Below are 19,214 nucleotides of genomic sequence, written 5' to 3' on the forward strand. Positions count from 1 at the left end.
AAATCTTCAAGCAACACCTCACACCTGTCTAGAGCAGAGCATCTCCAAATGTGTCCCCGAACCAGCAGCATTGGCATCACTTTGGAATAAGTTAGAAATACAAATTCTTGCACACCGCCCCTCCCAGACCAACTGAGTCAGGACCTCAGAAAGGAGCCCAGTCAAGAGTTCTGATAAGGCCTCCTGGTGATGCTGAAGCACTCTAAATTTTGAGAACTGATGACCTGCAATTATTCTTGTTGTAAGAATCACTCCTCTGGAAAACAGCGTTACTCTCCTTTGCTGTGCAAAGCAGCTCAGAGAGGACATTTGTTCCATCTGAGGATCCACAGCAGATAAACTGCAGACTGGGGCTCTCAGTCCAAGGCATTTTCAAGCCTCTTAGCAGCCAAGCAGAGCTGCGTATCTAAGGTAGTAAGAGTGCTGGTTGCCTTGGCCCCAGAGAAAGCCTTAATTGGCTCATTAATAGATGTGATTAGAAGGAATGGAGAAGCCTATATCTTTGAAGTCCCCAGGCTGTGATAGAAGCTCATGCAGGGAGCTTGCTGTAGCTAATTAAAGCTGAGCTGTGTTTCCTGTCAAGAGCCCAGAGTGTTAATGGCTTCAAGCGAGGAAGATCAAGCTTCCATTTCCATTCAGGGGTAATGGATAGAACCAGCAGAATGCAGAGGAGAAGAAGGGGCCTTGTAAAGGCACAGAGCCCCTGAGCCCTCTTCTGAAGTACATGCCCAAAGAGAAAATGCTGGCTTTAGGGGATCTGGGGGACCCCGGATTCCCCACAGAGACAACCCAGCCTGTCATTGTCTTCATTCTTTTATTTTATGATTTTTGAGCATTTCAGCCTCTGGTCTCTAATTGCACCTGCTCAGGTGTGTGTGAATTGGAAGTGGTGAGGGAGGGCTAGGTGACAGTCCCGGTGATAACAGAATCTCAGGGGCTGTGAAGGTTCTGGTCCCAAAAGTCGTATCTATGATCAGCTTCCACTGCTATAACCAGGACTATTTGATCAATCACCTTTTCTCAAGTCCTTACTAAATGCCAGATACAAGCTGACAATGTTTTACAGGATCTCATACGATGCCCTCAGTGATCCTACAAAAGATGCAGGAGGCACAGGTACATTAGGTAAGTGACTTGCCTGAAGACAGAGCTGATTCAAAATCCCTTGTTCCTAACCAGTAAGATAACCAAAACTTCTCTACCCTTACATTTGAATCAGTTCTAATGAGGTGGATGAAACTGAAGCCTATTATACAGAGTGAAGTAAGCCAGAAAGAAAAACACCAATACAGTATACTAATGCATATATATGGAATTTAGAAAGATGGTAACAATAACCCTGTACATGAGACAGCAAAAGAGAACTGATGTATAGAACAGTCTTATGGACTCTGTGGGAGAGGGAGAGGGTGGGAAGATCTGGGAGAATGACATTGAAACATGTATAATTTCATGTATGAAACGAGTCACCAGTCCAGGTTCAATGCACGATACTGGATGCTTGGGGCTGATGCACTGGGATGACCCAGAGGGATGGTATGGGGAGGGAGGAGGGAGGAGGGTTCAGGATGGGGAACACATGTATACCTGTGGCGGATTCATTTCAATATTTGGCAAAACCAATACAATATTGTAAAGTTTAAAAATAAAATTAAATTTAAAAAAAATTACAGAACAGAGAAAAAATAAATAAAAAAACTTCTCTACCCTTGAACTTTCTTTCTTGGGGCTCAGAGTCATTTCAAGCTGGGAATGCTAATGATGCTATCCCACCTTCTACCTGGTGAGGGGAACTGGGACCCCTCATCCTTTCATCTCCTTCTCCCCACCACCCCCTCCACTTCAGGGGAGATGACTGAGGACGGAACTTTTCCTGAGAACACCTTGTGGTTGGGTTAGGAAGTCAGACTAGACCCCAGCTGGTGGATGTAAGCACAGAGCCAATATTTCTGAACCAAGAATCAAGACAGGTGATGTTGAGAATGGCCTAGTCTTATCTGATTGATTTTATTTCTCTGAAAAGTTTGATGAAAGCAATCAAATCATAGAAAGTCTGTGAGCAGATATAGCCTTTAGTGAAACTATTATTACATAAATATGAGTACAAAAAACCAACCCCAAGTTGATATTTCCATTCAAATGAGACCCAAGTAGTTTAAACAAGAACTAACACTGGATACCCAGCAGGTGATCAGTGCAATTCCCCAGGAACCCATCTTTGTGCAGGGGTCCTGGTTCAATACCTGGTCAGGGAACTAGATCCCACATGCTGCAACTAAGACCCGGAGCAGCCAACAATTAAATAATTTTTTTTTTTAATGAATGATCAAGAGAACAAAGAACTTGCATCTAAACAAATCGCCTCAGAAACATTCCTTTCTTGGCAGAAAGAGGGTTAACCTGTTTGCATGACCCTACCCCTCCCTGGCTCAGCCCCCCTCCCCAGAAACCTCAATCAAATTAGCAGGAGGCCTAGGTCAGAGGGTAGAGCTAGGGCAGGGCCAAGCTGAGAGCCCTGGCAGGGTGGAGGGGGCGGGACAGGGCCACACGAGCACCGTCACTCAGGACCCCTCCACAGAGATGGCTTAGGGGGAGTGTCCCCAGCTCCCCCTGCTGCTCAGCAGCTCAGGCTTACCTTGGTGTACTCAGAGGTCTGTAGGTCCGTGGCCCAGCTATGGAGGTTAGCACGGCAGAGAGGAAAAAACACACAAAGAAGCCCTGGCTCCTTCCCTGATGTTGCTGCCCCCTCCACATGTCCCCCACCCCACAAAACAGGGAAACAATAAGGATGCCAGCTCCAGGGTGTGGTTGGGATATGGAGCACAATGACCACTGGACAGCCGGTGGGAATGGCTATGGGGACTGTTAGATGGCACATTGCTCGTAATGGCTTCCATAAAATCAGAAAGAGATGCTGAATGCGGAGAGGAAAACAGGCCAAATCGTGCTTCCTTGCCCTCCCCACCTGGCTCTCTTCCTCCTTCTGCAATTGAGGGGAGCAGCCTGGTGCAGCAAAGAGTGGGTGCTCACTACCAACAGGGACCACGCACGGCCCACTTGCCGAGACTCATTCCTCACCAAGCCCTGGGCGGTAGACACATGAGCACACATTACTTCACTAATTTTCACTGCCAATCTTCAGAGGTGGGATTAACTCCATGGAAATTGAGACTAGGGAGACACAAAGATGTAAAACCATGCACAGTCAGCTGGTCCCAAATTTCAAGGCTGAGGCAGACTAGAAACCCAGGACTTAATGCCCCCACACTCTACTGCCGTCTCCCCCAAAGACTTCTGGCTCCATCCCGGCCACTCACTTGTCCCGTTTCATTGGGAAAGTACTTCCTGCTGTGCCTGCTAAAGTCCTACCCCTCTTCAAGGTGCTGCTTGCTCAGTCACAGTGGCTTGGTCAGGTGCCCTGTCTCTCCACGACCACTGGCACTGTGATGCCATTTCCACTCTAGTCAGAGTTGGGATAGCAGCAAGGGTTGAAACATGCCTTCTTCTGGAAAGGGTTGTGTGAGCCTGGGCCTCTCCCCCAGACTGAGATCTTTGGGGAAACAGAGCCTGTATTCTCAGCAACATGTTCCCCCACACCAGCCAACCACACAGCCTGGTTCAGAGTCTTGTGCAAAAGAGGGAGGAAATAGATGTGTCTAGTCAAGTGTCCCTTCTCCAGGCCAGTTTCCTCACTAAATGCTATTGAGTTGGACTAAATAAATGGTTCAAAAAGGCCAGGATATATGCCTTATACAACCCACCCGACCCCATTGCCTCTCTGACCGTATCTCCTACATTCCAGCAACAATGACTTCCTAGTTCTCCCTTCAAGACAACAGTCAGCCCTGCTTCAGGGACTTTGCACTTGCGACTCCGCCTGAGGGGTCTTCCTCCAGATTCCCCCATGGCTTCCTCCTTCAGGTCTTTTAAAAACACAATTCAAATTTGTGCCGCCATCTGCATTCTGAGACTCTCTCATCTACTTTCTTTTTTCCATCGTGTTTATCAATGACTTACATTTTTAAGAAATGCTGGGCTGCTCAGCTGGCTACCTCAAAACTCCCAGGCCAGCTAAGTCTGGAGCTCAAGGGTGGGGACCATTTGTACTGTACAAAATCTCTTCTCTAGGTATTTCAGATGCACATGCAGGGTTGGGAACAGCTGTAAAAACAAAAACACAGAACACTGGAACAAACTAAAATCCCCCGTCCCCAGCTGGGACATGGCTTGAGTTGACCAAGACTCAGCCTCAACTCTGGTTTTCATTCCACCCCTACCCTCCACCAAGCATCCATGCCCCCTCACAAATACACGGAGCGCCACCGGTCTCTGATCATAGCAGCCCTTTGGTATTTCTGTTCAGCTTTTCTCATGCTCTCTCCCTTCCTTTAACTTTCCTCTCCAGCGCTTTGAACTCGTTCTCTAAGTAGCTGCTGATACCACCTACTCTTGGGCAATCTGTTATCCCCTCCACCAACCCTACCCCTGCCAAGAGTCCCTACGCCCTCCTCTGCACTCAGAGGAGCATGCACGTATCTTTGGTAAAGGACTCATCACACCATCTTGTCAATTTTTCCAACGTGCGTCCTTCCCTGTTGACCATGACTTTGAAGAAGGCCACAATGGAGTCTCATCTGTCGACATTCCCATTATCTGGCAGAGTACCTGGCACACACTGGGTGCTTCCTAAACATGGAGCATGGGAGTAGATGCCCTAGGGACTGGACAGCTGCTTAAGCACTTGCATGCTTGGCAAAGGGTGTAGAGTAGGTAAAATTTGTCTTCAAACAGTCCCATCGTTTTCCAGCTTCATCTCAGCACAGCTGACCATGGACTACTTTCAGTTCAAGCCTGCCCTTAGGACAGACCCTGACATCAATCTCATACCCCCTGTCAGTGTAAGCACCCCCTACCCCGCCCCTGCCTTCCTAGAGTGCCTGGCTCTGTTTCCAGGGGGAATCCAAGCCTTCTGCCACAAAGGTTCTAGACACGGAAACAGCACTCAGGTGATCTTGTGTTCATGGGAAGGACTTCCTCTTAGCTCCCCCAAGTCAGATGACAAGCACTCAGCCCTCTGCACTACGGGATATAACCAAATTTATCCCCGATAGTGCTCCAAACAGAAAGGAAAGACATCACAAGCTCTGAAGCAACAGGACAGCTCCACAGTTTGGCATGAACTATCAGAGATCACTGTGTACAGCCTCCTAACTCTTTAGACAGATGAAGACCCCAGATGGTTCAGGATACTTGCTAAGGTCACTGGGACTTGGTGGGACTCAACCCCTTTCTATGGGGGGTTCTCACCCTGCCATCCTTCCCATCTCTCGCCCCTCGCCTGCCAGAGAACGGCTGGACTTCCTCTTAACGAGAGCCCTGATTTATGTCGGCTGGGCCCAATTAGCACCAAGCTCTTTCGGGCCGCCAAGGGCCCCGCTGGCCAGCAGCTGAGGCCTGTCTGGCAGGACATACTTGGATGATGAAGCCATGCTGTGTGCTAAACTCGGCGCAGGAAAGAGCAGCTCGACTTGGACGCCCACCAAAAGCTGCCAGGCTTGGCTCCTGCCCACGAGTTGGGCAACCAGGCTGTCTGGCAGGGGATGAGGGCCATGCTTCCCAGGCGAGAGGGGCGAGGCTGGCCGGGGAGAGCACGCGCCCGGGCGGGATGCCCTTCCTGGGGCTTGGTGGGGCCCAGTCAGGGTGGGTGATGGGAGAGCCCTGAGCTGGGAAGCAGGAGAGCTGGACTCAAACGAAGGTCCTCCCCCAGCTGCTTCCTGGGTGACCAGGTACACTGTGCCTCAGCTCCTCCTCTGTAAAGTGCGAAAGACTTCTAGGTCTGCCTCAGGAAACACACGAGCAACATAGCAGATGCCAAAAAAGTGCCTGTTGTCGTTAAGCCTCAGTTTCCTCATCCATAAAATGGGAGAAGCGTGGTGCCTCCCTCCCAGAGCTGGAGTGAGGAGTGCTATGTAGTGCTTGACACGGATGAAGGCTAAAACTTGGCCAGGACTTAACCCCTTGTATGATTAGTATTACATCCGGGCCGCCGTTTCACCTCTCTGATGTTTCGTTTTCTAATAGGCCTTCTTGACATGGGTTGGTATGAAAATCAGATTCAGATACCGAGGCCCAGAAAGTATCGACAGCTTCTGTAAGTTGGTACAGCTGAGAATTGCTAGATCTGGGTTCTGAATTTCAATCTGTGAGTCTGTGTTTCATCTCTGGTGCCAATATCCACTCACGCCCCACCCACTGGCTTTCAGATTGACTTTTGGTGGTGGAACTGGCATGGACAGGCCTAAAGTCCCAACAGACACAGCCCTGGGTGCCCCCCATCCATCAGATTAGCCCTGTTATTGAGGGTAGCACTTCTAAAAAGCCCAACCTTCCAGGAAAAGAGACTAAACCAGAAAGCAAGGCAGGACTGGCCTGACCACTCGGTGAGTGACACACTAGCCCTGACACCATGACCATGGGCTCCAAGCCCTGTCCTGGACTGCCCACATGGATGCCTGGCCTAGGCCACTCCTGTTATAGCCTTCTTCTTCAACTGTCCTAGGTCCTCCCTGCAGTACACAATAGAAGCTCAGACGAAGGAAGAGACACCTAGATTTTAATCTCAATTCTTCCACTGACTTTTATTAGACTTTGGGTAGGCACTTTTAAGTCTGGGAGAGACTCGCAGGGGAGAAGGGGAGGGTGGGATGAATTAGGAGAGTAGCATTGGCATATATACACTGCTGCTGCTGCTGCTGAGTCACTTCAGTCGTGTCCGACTCTGTGCGACTCCATGGACGGCAGCCCACCAGGCTCCCCCGTCCCTGGGATTCTCCAGGCAAGAACACTGGAGTGGGTTGCCATTTCCTTCTCCAATATATACACTATTATGTGTCAAATAGACAGCTAGCAGGAAGCTGCCGTATAACACAGGGAGCTCAGCCCGGTGCTCTGTGATGACCTAGAGGGGTGGGCTGGGGGTGTGGGGGAGGGAGGCTCAAGAGGGAGGGGATATATGTGTAGGTGTATCTGATTCCCTTTGCTCTACCGCAGAATATGCCATGTTGTAAAGCAATTATTCTCCAATTTTAAAAATTAACTTCTACTAACCAAAAAATAAGAGATATTTGGGGGCCTGAGCACCTTTCTGAAAAACGGCCATACCAGGCAAACTGATGACTGTGGATGCCTTTCTCACAGTAGGATCTTTTTCGTCTTATAAACTCTCTGGTGGTGAACTGACTGACTCCTCTGTGCTTTGTGCTTCTTTCTGTTTCTCCGATATCTCTTCCTTAAATAAAAGCAAACAACCCCTACTTCATCGGTTAATGTCTCTGGGATATCCAGATGGGGGATAAAGAATGCAAGGAAGATGGCTGTGAAGTCCAGATAAATCTGCAGCTCTTCGTCTCCACTTGGAGGACAGACCAAGGCCCTCGCCAAGCCCTGTGAACACGAGAGCCTGCAACTCCCAGAGAAGTAAACACGCTTCAGGGCAAGAGGGGAGCCAACAGACATCAATAAGCTCAGAGGGAGAGGTTTTTGAATCTTTAGGCAGAGTGTTCATTCATTTGGGGGAAGTTATGTATTACTAGATCCCAACCTGGTCTAGATCAACTACAAGATGCCCGTGAAATGCCTTAAGTTTCCTGTCCCAAACCTGTCGCCATCCCCCCACCCTCTTGCCTTCTGAGGAGCTCCAGGTCTCTTGATTTATTCTAATTCCACCCCATACACAGCCTCCACCCCGGTGCTGAGCATGCACAAGGCACTCAATAGAAGCTCCATCCATGATCCTCAACTGATTGGGGCCCCAAGTGGAGTCTGTAAAGATGTGATCACCAGGGGTTAGTTCTGATTTGAGTAGGTGGCAGGTGCCCACTTTGGCTAAACTCATGTCCATTGCAGTCTGTGGATTCCAGGAAGGATGGTCAGCTCAGCTGTGATTCATTTCAGCCACACAGCCTCTGGGTGTGACCTCAGATAAGTGGTGGAATGCATGAATGTTCAGATCACGGACATCAAGACACCCTGATCCAATCAGCTTATAAACGAATACATGTCTGTTTATTAACCAGCAGATGGTGTCTTTCTGATCTCTCAACTGGGTGTGGGTAGTCCAGAGGAGCTGAGACAGAAGGAGAAGATATGTGAGAATGGAAAGCACAATAGTTTATGAAAATGTTAGTCACTGGATGTGGAAAGAAAAGGTCAAAGACAGAAAACAAATTTAACTCTTGGTGTTATCATACAAAATGATTATACTAATATTTCCTCATTCCATAGAAATTTCTTACTTTCCTAGACTCAAATTTCACATTCATCACAGCCTTGTCAAATAAGCCTTATCATGCCCACTTTTCAGATAAGGAACTTGAGTCAGTGAGGACTGAGATGGCTTTCTCCAGCATCTTGTTAACAAAATGATTAAAAATCAGTGCTATATTTTTGAATCATAGAAGGCCATCAATTTGACCAGTTTCCTTCCAGAGTGAGAATGATGTAAAAAAGAATTCTAAAAGATTATGAATCATAAAACTTCCTTCCAAAGTGTCTTTATTATTTAGTTGCTATGTCTTGTTTGACTCTTTTGTGACCCCATGGACTATAGCCTGCTAGGCTCCTCTGTCCAGGGGATTCTCCAGGCAAGAATAATGGGGTGGCTTGCCATTTCCTTCTCCAGGGGATCTTCCTGACCCAGGGATCGAACTCACATCTCCAGTATTGGCAAGAGGATTCTTTACGACTTAGCCTTATAAAAATAAACCTATGGCAATTTTCCTCTGAAAGACCTTTCCTCTCTCTAATTTTACTTTAAATGACTCAGTCTTTGGTTTCTACTCTTAATCCTTCGCTCTCTTTTCTTATTTTACACACTTTTTCTAAGTGGTCTTATTCACATAATGAGTTTCAGTGTATCTTCTCATCTGTCCATCTCCAGCATGAATTCTACTCCCGAGTCACACCTGCATGTTTTACTGTAGGCATTTGGTCTGAGCAATTCAACAACACTTAAAACTAGACAGTTTTAAGAAAATGAAGAAGTTTCTGTCCCCAAGGTAATACTATTCTTTCCTTCATACTCAATCATGAAAGAAAGTGGGGGAGGAAAGAGGGGGAAGAAGGGAAGGAGAGAGAGACAAAAAAAGAAGGAAGAAAAACAGAGAGAAGGAAGAAACAAAAGATGGTGGATGGAGCTGGAAGAGTCTGCAAAGGTTGTGTAGTCCAACTCTTCATTCTGAAGACGAAAAAGCTGGCTAGATAGAATCAGATCTGGAACTGGAAACCCTGCTTCCCTGACATCTGGCTGGGATCTTTGTAAGAGCAGCGACACGGAGCCCTGAGAAATGACACTGAGGAGGCAGAGGGCCAGGGTGGAAAGCTGGGCCTTCGCTTCAGCACACTCTTCACAGTGTGTGGCCGTCCATTTGTCTGTTTACATGGGCGATGTCTGTCTTTGCAGAGTCAGCTCCATGAGACCAGGGACAAGGTCATGTTCACTACTATGTTCCTAGCATCCAACGCAGGACCTGTGCTTCCTAAATATTCGCACCATTCGTTGTTGCAACAACATAGAAAGTATCCAGGAATTCATTTAACCCAGAATACAGCATACCACTGTGAAAAAGACTGTAACACTAGCGTAGGACACAGATTATCTGAATAAGCAGACACATTCCTGTTCTTGGACAGGGCGGACTTAGCATTAAAAAAAATCATGTCTCTTCTCTGAAATCAGTATAAACATTTAACACAAGGTCAATCTGAATTCCAATTGATTTTTTTGAGAACTCAATCTACTTATTTGAAAATATACAGGGAGGAATACAAATGGATTTAAGCTAAACGCTTTAAACATTGAAAAAAGAAAAATGAAGGGAGGAAAACTCACCTTCCCAGATACTGACATGATACAAAACCACAGTATAAACGCACTGTGGTACTGATACAAGAACACGTGGGCAAATACGCCGCTGGTACAGAACAGAGAGCTCAGACACAGCCATTCTCACACACATGTGTTGTGCTAGATTCTACTTTCCCCTCCAATCCCTTCTCCACTGTTCTCTACTCTACTCTTGCTCTGAGAGGCTGGCCTTTCTGCATGGTAGTAACCATACCCCTTTCCCAGAGAAGTTTGGCCATGGAGAGGGGATATCATCAGAGATCCACATGATCATTGCAATAGATTCAGAATATGCAATATTATGGGAGATAAGAAAAATAAACGAAATACAGTTGTATTTTATATACTTGGAAAGTACAATCATAAACTGAAGATTTTTAAAGGCTATTTTTAAGAGCATCAGAAATGATGAAATACTTACGGAATGGTTTTACAAAGGATGGCAGGTTGTATACACTAAAAACCTCAAAAGATCACTGAGGGGAAGTAAAAAAAAAAAAAAACTACAGAGAGATTAGCCATACTTATGTATCAGAAGACAGTGTTTTTAAGGTGTAAATCTGGAGAATCATTGCAATCATCATTGCAATTTAAATCAAAGTCTCAGCAAGCTTGTGTCCAAAAATAGACAAACTGATTCAAAAATCTGTATGAAAATTCAAATGATTCAAGGTAGCCATACAAATACATAAATGAAGAACAAGGTTGGAAAATTTATACTGCCCAGTTTTTTGACTAAGTATATTGCTGCTGCTGTGTCACTTTAGTCATGTCCGACTCTGTGCAACCCCATAGACGGCAGCCAACCAGGCTTCCCATCCCTGGGATTCTCCAGGCAAGAACACTGGAGTGGCTTGCCATTTCCTTCTCCAATGCATGAAAGTGAAAAGTGAAAGTGAAGTCGCTCAGTCATTTCCAACTCTAGCGACCCCATGGACTGCAGCCTACCAGGCTCCTCCATCCATGGGATTTTCTAGGCAAAAGTACTGGAGTGGGGTGCCATTGCCTTCTCCGACTAAGTATAAGGCTATAGCAATTTTTTAAAAGTGTGGAGTTCCTATAAATACAGATGTCTAAATTCAAAGAAGAGTCCAAATATGTGCCATGCATAAATAACCAATGATTTTTGATAAGGGTGCCAAGATGATTCAATATAGAAAGGACGATCTTTTCAACAAGTGATGCTAGAACAATGGATATCCATTTCCAAAAAGAAGGAAAAAAGAAGAAGAAAAAGAAGACCTCGATTCTCACCTCGCACTTCATACAAATTCAACTAAAAATGGATCACTGACCTAAGTACAAAACCTAAAACTATAAAGCTTCTAGAAGAAAACAGAGGAGAGAAAATCTTAATGACCATGGGTTAGGCCGAGATTTCTTAAATAAGATACCCAAAACACAAATTATAAAATGAAAAAATTGATAGCTTAGATTTCTTCAAAATTTGCTCTTCATAAGTCCCTATTAAGAAAATGAAAATACAAGCCATGCACTGGGAGAAAATATTTGCAAAACTATGTTTAACAAAAGACTTGCAAACAGAATACCTAAAGAACTAACGCATCGTGCTCGCTTCAGCAGCACATATACTAAAATTGGAACGATACAGAGAAGATTAGCATGGCCCCTGCGCAAGGATGACACGGAAATTCGTGAAGCGTTCCATATTTTTTTAGAAAGATGGTAACGACAACCCTGTATGAGAGACAGCAAAAGAGACCCAGATAGAACAGTCTTTTGGACTCTGTCGGGGCCGGGGTGGGGGGGGGGGTATGATTTAGGAGAATGGCATTAAAATGTGTATAATATCATATAAGAAACGAATCGCCAGTCCAGGTTCAATGCAGGATACAGGAAGCTTGGGGCTGGTGCACTGGGATGATCCAGAGGGATGGTATGGGGAGGGAGGTGGGAGCGGGGTTCAGGATGGGGAACACGTGTGTACACCCGTGGCGGATGCATGTTGATGTATGGCAAAACCAATACAATATTATAAAGTAAAAAAAATAATCATAATAATAAAAAATTAAAAAAAAAAAGAACTAACACACCTCAGTAAAAAGCCAAACAAACAGCCTGATACAAACGAGCAAAACATTTCAACAAGTGACTCACTAAAGAAGGTATAACAATGTCAAATAAACACAGGAAAATATGCTTAACATCATTAGTCATGCAGACTGAAACCACAGTGGGATACCACTTCACACCCACTAGCATGACTATAATTACAAATATGGACAAGACCAAGAATTGGTGAGGAGGTAGAATGACAGGGAAAAAATAAGACCAGGAGCTGACTGCAGCTCAGATCATGAACTCCTTATCACAAAATTCAGACTTAAATTGAAGAAAGTAGGGAAAACCACTAGACCATTCAGGTATGACCTAAATCAAATCCCTTATGATTATATAGTGGATGTGACAAATAGATTCAAGGGATTAGATTTGATAGACAGAGTGCCTGAAGAACTATGGATTAAGGTTTGTGACACTGTACAGGAGGCGGTGGTCAAAACCATCCCCAAGAAAATGAAATGCAAAAAGGCAAAACGGTTATCTGAGGAGGCCTTAAAAATAGCTGAGAAAAGAAGAAAGCTAAAGGCAAAGAAGAAAAGAAAGATACCCATTTGAATGTAGAGGTCCATAGAATAGCAAGGAGAGATAAGAAACTCTTCCTAAGTGATCAATGTAAAGAAATAGAGGAAAACAATAAATGAGAAAGACTAGAAATCACTTCAAGAAAATTAGAAATACCAAGGGAACATTTCATGCAAAGATGGGCACAATAAAGGACAGAAATGGTATGGACCTAACAGAAGTAAAAGATATTAAGAAGAGGTGGCAAGAATACACATAAGAACTATACAGAAAAGATCTTCATGACCCAGATAACCATGATGGCATGATAACTCACCTAGAGCCAGACATCTTGGAGTGTGAAGTCAGGTGGGCTTTAGGAATCCTCACTACGAACAAAGCTAGTGGAAGTGATGGAATTACAGCTGAGATATTTCAAATCCTAAAAGATGATGCTGTGAAAGTGCTGTACTCAATATGCCAACAAATTTGGAAAACTCAGCAGTGGCCACAGGACTGGAAGAGGTCAGTTTTCATTCCAATCCCAAAGAAAGACAATGCCAAAAAATGTTCAAACTACCGCACAATTGCACTCATCTCACACACTAGCAAAGTAATGCTCAGAATCCTCCAAGCTAGGCTTCAATAGTACATGAACCGAGGACTTCATGTTCAAGTTGGATTTCGAAAAGGCAGAGGAACCAGAGATCAAATTGCCAACATCCGTTGGATCAAAGAAAAAGTAAGAGAATTTCAGAAAAACATCTACTTCTGCTTCATTGACTATGCTAAAGCCTTTGACTGTGTGGGTCACAACAAGCTGTGGAAAATTCTTCAAGACATTGTAATACCAGGCCACCTTACCTGCCTCCTGCAAAACCTATATGCAGATCAAGAAACAACAGTTAGAACCAGACAGTTCTAACAGGCAGTTAGACAGTTCTAACAGTTAGAAAAACAGACCAGTTCCTAATTGGGAAAGGAGTACGTCAAGGCTGTATATTGTCACACTACTTATTTAACTCATATGCAGAATACATCATGCAAAATGCCAGGCTGGATGAAGCACAAGCTGCAATCAAGATTGCTGGGAGAAATATCAATAACCTCAGATATGCAGAGGACACCACCCTTATGGCAGAAAGCAAAGATGAACTAAAGGGCCTCTTGATGAAACTGAAAGAGGAGAGTGAAAAAGCTGGCTTAAAACTCAACATTCAGAAAACTAAGATCATGGCATCTGGTCTTATCACTTCATAGCAAATAGATGAGGAAACAATAGAAAGAGTGACAGACTTTATTTTCTTGGGCTCCAAAATCACTGTGGGTTTCCCGAGTAGCTCAGCTGCTAAAGAATCCACCTGTAATGCAGGAGACCCTGGTTCAATTCCTGGGTCGGGAAGATTCACTGGAGAAGGGATAAGCTACCCACTCCAGTATTCTTGGGTTTCCCTGGTGGCTCAGCTGGTAAAAAATCCACCTGAAATGCAGGAGACCTGGGTTCTACCCCTGAGTTGGCAAGATCCCCTGGAAAAGGGAACCGCTAGCCACTCCAGTAATCTGGCCTGGAGAATTCCGTGGACTGTATAGTCCATGGGGTTGCAAAAAGTCAGACACAACTGAGAGAGTTTCACTTTCACAAAATCACTACAGATGGTGACTGCAGCCATGAAATTAAAAGACACTTGCTCCTTGGAAGGAAAGCTATGACCAACCTAGACAGCATATTAAAAAACAGAGGCCTCACTTTGCTGACAAAGGTCCATATAGTCAAAGCTATGGTTTTTCCAGTAGTCATGTACATATGTGAGGGTTGGACCATAAAGAATGCTGAGAGCCAAAGAATTGATGCTTTTAAATCGTGGTGCTGGAGAAGACTCGTGAGAGTCTCCTTGGACTACAAGGAGATCAAACCAGTCAATCCTAAAGGAAATCAACCCTGAATATTCATTGGAAGGAATGATGCTGAAGCTAAAGCTCCAACACTTTAGCCACCTGATGCAAATCACCTGATGCTGATTCATTGGAAAAGACCCTGATGCTGGGAAAGACTAAGGGCATAAAGGGAAGGGGGCAGCACAGGATGAGACGGTTAAATAGCATAACCAACTCAGTGGACATTGATTTGAGCAAACTCTGGGAGACAGTGGAGGACGGGGAGCCTGGTGTGCTGAAGTCCATGGGCTTGCAAAGAGCTGGACACAACTTAGCGACTGAACAACAAAGGTCAAGCAAGCATTAAATATTTGAGGAAGTTTGCAGGCCGGTGTTATCAGAGCCACTGCCAGCCTGAATTGTGCCTTTTGGAATCAAACATAGATGCAGCCCCTTGCCCTGGATTTCACTGCCCACTAAGAGTGCCCTTGTGCAAGGCACCACCCACCCAAATGCTCGGTGCAGTGACTCTGGGTGCCACTCTTCTGTGGACACTCATGACCTCTTCCAAAAGGCATCTGTGTCTCAGATGACTCATGCTCTTTCGTAACTTCTTAGAAGACCATGAAAGTGTTTATCAAAGGAGAGGAGATATTTTAGAAGCCTCTTGCTATCAATATAATTAATAATCATCATAAAAGTAACATTCATGCCCTTGACAGTACACAAAGCACCTTCACATCCAACAGCTTGATCCCCACAACACACCTGTGTGCTGTGTTACTACTGTTCTTACTTCACAGATGAGGAAATTGAGGTCTCAGGGATTAGGCTAGGAGTTGTGAAGCCTCTTCTTATACAGCATATAATTAAGAGTTATAAACTCTTAATTACCACATAAATGTATAAGCCTAATTGCACAAGCAACATTAGTCCTACAAGGACCCACAAAAAAGGAAAAAGCTGCAAGTCACTCGTTCCTAGATTTACTTGACCATCAGTAACCCCACTTACCCCACTCTTCACTCTGCTTGAGTCCTTGTTAACAATCTCAGTAACATCTTATGTCAGTCTGGGCCTCTCATTCTAATGAAGTCCAACCTTTGACCCATTTTGAAAGGCCTCTTGGCTTGTTGTTTTTGTTGCTTAGTTGTTAAGTCATATCCAACTCTTTGCGACCTCATGGACTGTGGCTCCTCTGTCCATGGGATTTCCCAGGCAAGAACCCTGGAGTGAGTTGTCATTTCCTTCTCTAGGGGATCCTCCCCACCCAGGGATAGAACCTCCATCTCTTGCATTGCAGGCTGAACCACTTTACTGCTGAACCACCTACGAAGCCCCAGTCTCTTAGCTATCTTCCTATTAAGACACTCCTCAAAAATAGTTCTACTCTTAACCCTCTCAAGTCCTGGGGATGCCACTTCTGGACACTGTCTTAAGGCAGGCTTCATTTATTGATCCTTCCTGGTTGCGGAATATCAACTACTTTGCTTCAAGTGGTCTTTTTGGCTGTAGAGATGGGTTACATTGAGTCATCCGTGGTCATTCCCAGGGTCTCCCTCATGAATAAAGGATTAGATATCCAGTCTAGGGGCCAGAACTCAGTCTGGATCAGTGTTCAGGGCTAGGGGCTGACCAGTGGCCCACGACATGGCACTGATATTTCTGAGGAAGAAGTACTTCAGAACAGCTTTCTGAACTACTTACAACATTCACATGCTTGCTGCCTGCGCTCTGGTAATAACAGACGAAACATCTTAACAAGGATGGGATCCTCCATTATCTCTGGATCTCAAGCCTCTTACCTGCTCTAGTGCTTCTCAAGGACTCCTCCACGGAGGCCTTCTCGCTCTGGGATCACAAACTCTTTCCTGTCTGCTGGATTCTTCACACTGGCACACAAACACCATAGGGTTGTGATTTTAAGTCTCTCCACTGATCCGCGTTCTTTCTCCAGTCTCTTTCTTTCCCACAACAGTCTAAGCAAGAGCTGCCTGAATGGGCCATGTCCACCTCCTCACTTCCCTCTCTTTCCTCAACCCAAACCTGCTCACTTTCCTCCGGTTTCACTACACGCATCTTGGACCGAACCGCCACCAACCTCACCTCCTGCTTTTACTGGACTCCTGGAAATCTTCACTTGCCACTTCACCAACCTCCATGAAAGTGAAGTCGCTCAGTCGTGTCCCCAACTCTTTGCGATCCCATGGACTGTAGTCTACCAGGATCCTCCATCCATGGGATTTTCCAGGCAAGAGTACTTGAGTGGGTTGCCATTTCCTTCTCCAGGGGATCTTGCTGACCCAAGGATCGAACCCAGGTCTCCTGCACTGCAGGCAGACGCTTTACCCTCTGAGCCACCAAAGTCTAAACCAGCTTTTAAAAATGTGAATCAGATTGTGTTGCTTTCTTTAAAGGCCTCCTATGGTTTCTTGGGCTTCCCTGGTGGGAATGCCTGCAATGCAGAAGACCTGGGTTCAACCCCTGGGTCAGGAAGATCCCCTGGTGAAGAGAAGGGCAACCCACTTTTGTATTCTTACCTGGAAAAACCCATGGATGGAGGAGCCTCGTGGGCTACAGTCCACAGGGTTGCAACTGACACACTCAGACATGACTGATCAATTCACACACAATCACACACACACACACACACACAGTTTCTTAGTAAAGCTGGAATTCCAACTCCTTACTTTGACCTTCAAACCCTTACTTCATCTGGCCCCTCCCATCTCTCTAATGTGATCTCTTAGAATTTCCCCCCTCCTGCAGGCAAGCTTCGCTGGAATCTTATGTTTCCTGAACACACTGAAGTGGTCCCTCCCTCTGGGCTTTGTGCAGGCTGGTCCCTCTGCTGGGAATGCTCTTCCCTCAGCTCCTCTCACAGCAGACTCCTCAGCATCCACCAGTCACACTCTCTCCCACTGGTCTGGGTTACTCCTTTCTTGTTTTTCTTCATGACCTAGAAAGTAAGGCCATTGTGGGTAGATCTCTGCCTATCTTGTTCACCAATGCCTTAGCACTGATTCGACTCTCAACACATATGTGTCGCATTAATGAATGACCAAATCCTCTTTCCCTCTTTATAGAAGTCGTCATCCTTGCCAAGGTCCAGATGCTGGAGCCGGTACATGAATTTTGTTCAACTTGTGTCAGCCTCTGGGGTCACCCTGCCATGGTTCAAATCTGGCTCTGCCATGGACTGGCTGGGGGATTTTGATCAAGTTTGGGGCTCCAATTTCCCAATCTCTATTGCTGTGCTTAGTCGCTCAGTCGTGTGGGACTCTTTGCAACCCCATGGACACCTTGGTAGCCCACCAGGTACCTCTGTCCATGAGGGATTCTCCAGGCAAGAATACTTGAGTGGTTCCCATGCCCTCCTCCAGGGGATCTTCCCAACCCAGGGATCAAACCTAGATCTCTTGCATTGCAGGTGGATTCTTTACTGTCTGAGCCACGAGGAAAGCCCAAGAATACTGGAGTAGGTAGCCTATCCCTTCTCCAGGGGATCTTCCTGACCCAGGAATCAAACTGGAGTCTCTTGCATTGTAGGCGGATTCTTTACAAGCTGAGTAACCAGGGAAGCCCTAGGTATCTAGAATAATCAAATTCAGAGAGACAAATTAGAATGACAGCTGACAAAGGCTGGAGGGAGGGAAGATTGGAGTTGCTGTTTAATGGATACAGAGTTTCTGTTTTGCCAAGAGGAAAAGAGTTCTGGAGACTGGTTGCATAACACTATGAATATACAGTTGACCACCGAACAATGAGGATTTGAACTGCTCAGATCCACCTATATGCAGGACTTTTTCTGTAGCAAATACTGCAATACCACATGATCTGTGGCTGGCTGGATCCTTGAATGTGGAGCCATGGATAAAGGACCGATATTATACTCAGATTTTCAACTGCATAGAGGGGTGGCACCCCTAACCTCTACATTGTTTAAGGGTCATCTGTACTTACTGCTATAGAACCATGTACTTAAAGATGGTAAATTTTATGTTATATGTATTTAAGCACAATAAAAAAATGCAATCGTGGTCAAATCAGCAATACACACTCAGGAGCTAATGTCTGAGTTACACTGATCGAATCATCAGGGTTCAGACAATCAGCATTTCCTCAAACTGTTGTGATTCAGCCTTTGCCAGGAATTATTAATTGAAATATTTAGATATCATTTTTTGTTGTTGTTTAGTTGCTTAGTCGGAGAAGGCAATGGCACCCCACTCCAGTACTCTTGCCTGGAAAACCCCATGGACGGAGGAGCCTGGTAGGCTGCAGTCCATGGGGTCGCTAGGAGTTGGACACGACTGTGTAACTTTCAAGTAGACAACCTGAGCGACTTCACTTTCACTTTTCACTTTCATGCATTGGAGAAGGAAATGGCAAGCCACTCCAGTGTTCTTGCCTGGAGAATCCCAGGGATGGGAAGCCTGGTGGGCTGCCATCTCTGGGGTTGCACAGAGTCGGACACAACTGAAGCGACTTAGCAGCAGCAGCAGCAGTAGCAGCAGCAGTTGCTTAGTAGCGTCCAGCTCTTTGTAACCCCCTACGGACTATAGCCCATCCGGCTCCTCTATCCATGGGATTTCCCAGGCAAGAATATTGGTGTGGGTTGCCATTTCCTTCTACAGGGGATCTTCCCGACTCAGGGATTGACAGGTGGGTTCTTAACCACTGAGCCACCTGGGAAGACCATCCTGTGCGTTGTAGGATGTTTAACAGCACCCCAGGCTCTGCCTACTAGATGCCAGTGGCACCTTCCCAATTATGATAACCAAAAATATCTTCAGATATTGCCAAACGTTCCTCTAGGGGCAAGAAGGGTCAAACCATTTGCAATAAGGCA

General features: G+C 45.6%; 1 non-coding gene across 1 annotated transcript; it reads left to right on the plus strand.

The window, feature by feature from the left end:
* Positions 1-11,472: 11,472 nt before the first annotated feature.
* On the plus strand, positions 11,473-11,579 carry LOC139182439 (U6 spliceosomal RNA). Its single transcript, XR_011566095.1, has one exon. It is a non-coding gene; the product is annotated as a U6 spliceosomal RNA (small nuclear RNA).
* Positions 11,580-19,214: the final 7,635 nt, after the last annotated feature.

The sequence above is a fragment of the Bos indicus genome, chromosome 3, assembly GCF_029378745.1.
Source record: "Bos indicus isolate NIAB-ARS_2022 breed Sahiwal x Tharparkar chromosome 3, NIAB-ARS_B.indTharparkar_mat_pri_1.0, whole genome shotgun sequence".
NCBI lineage: Eukaryota > Metazoa > Chordata > Mammalia > Artiodactyla > Bovidae > Bos > Bos indicus.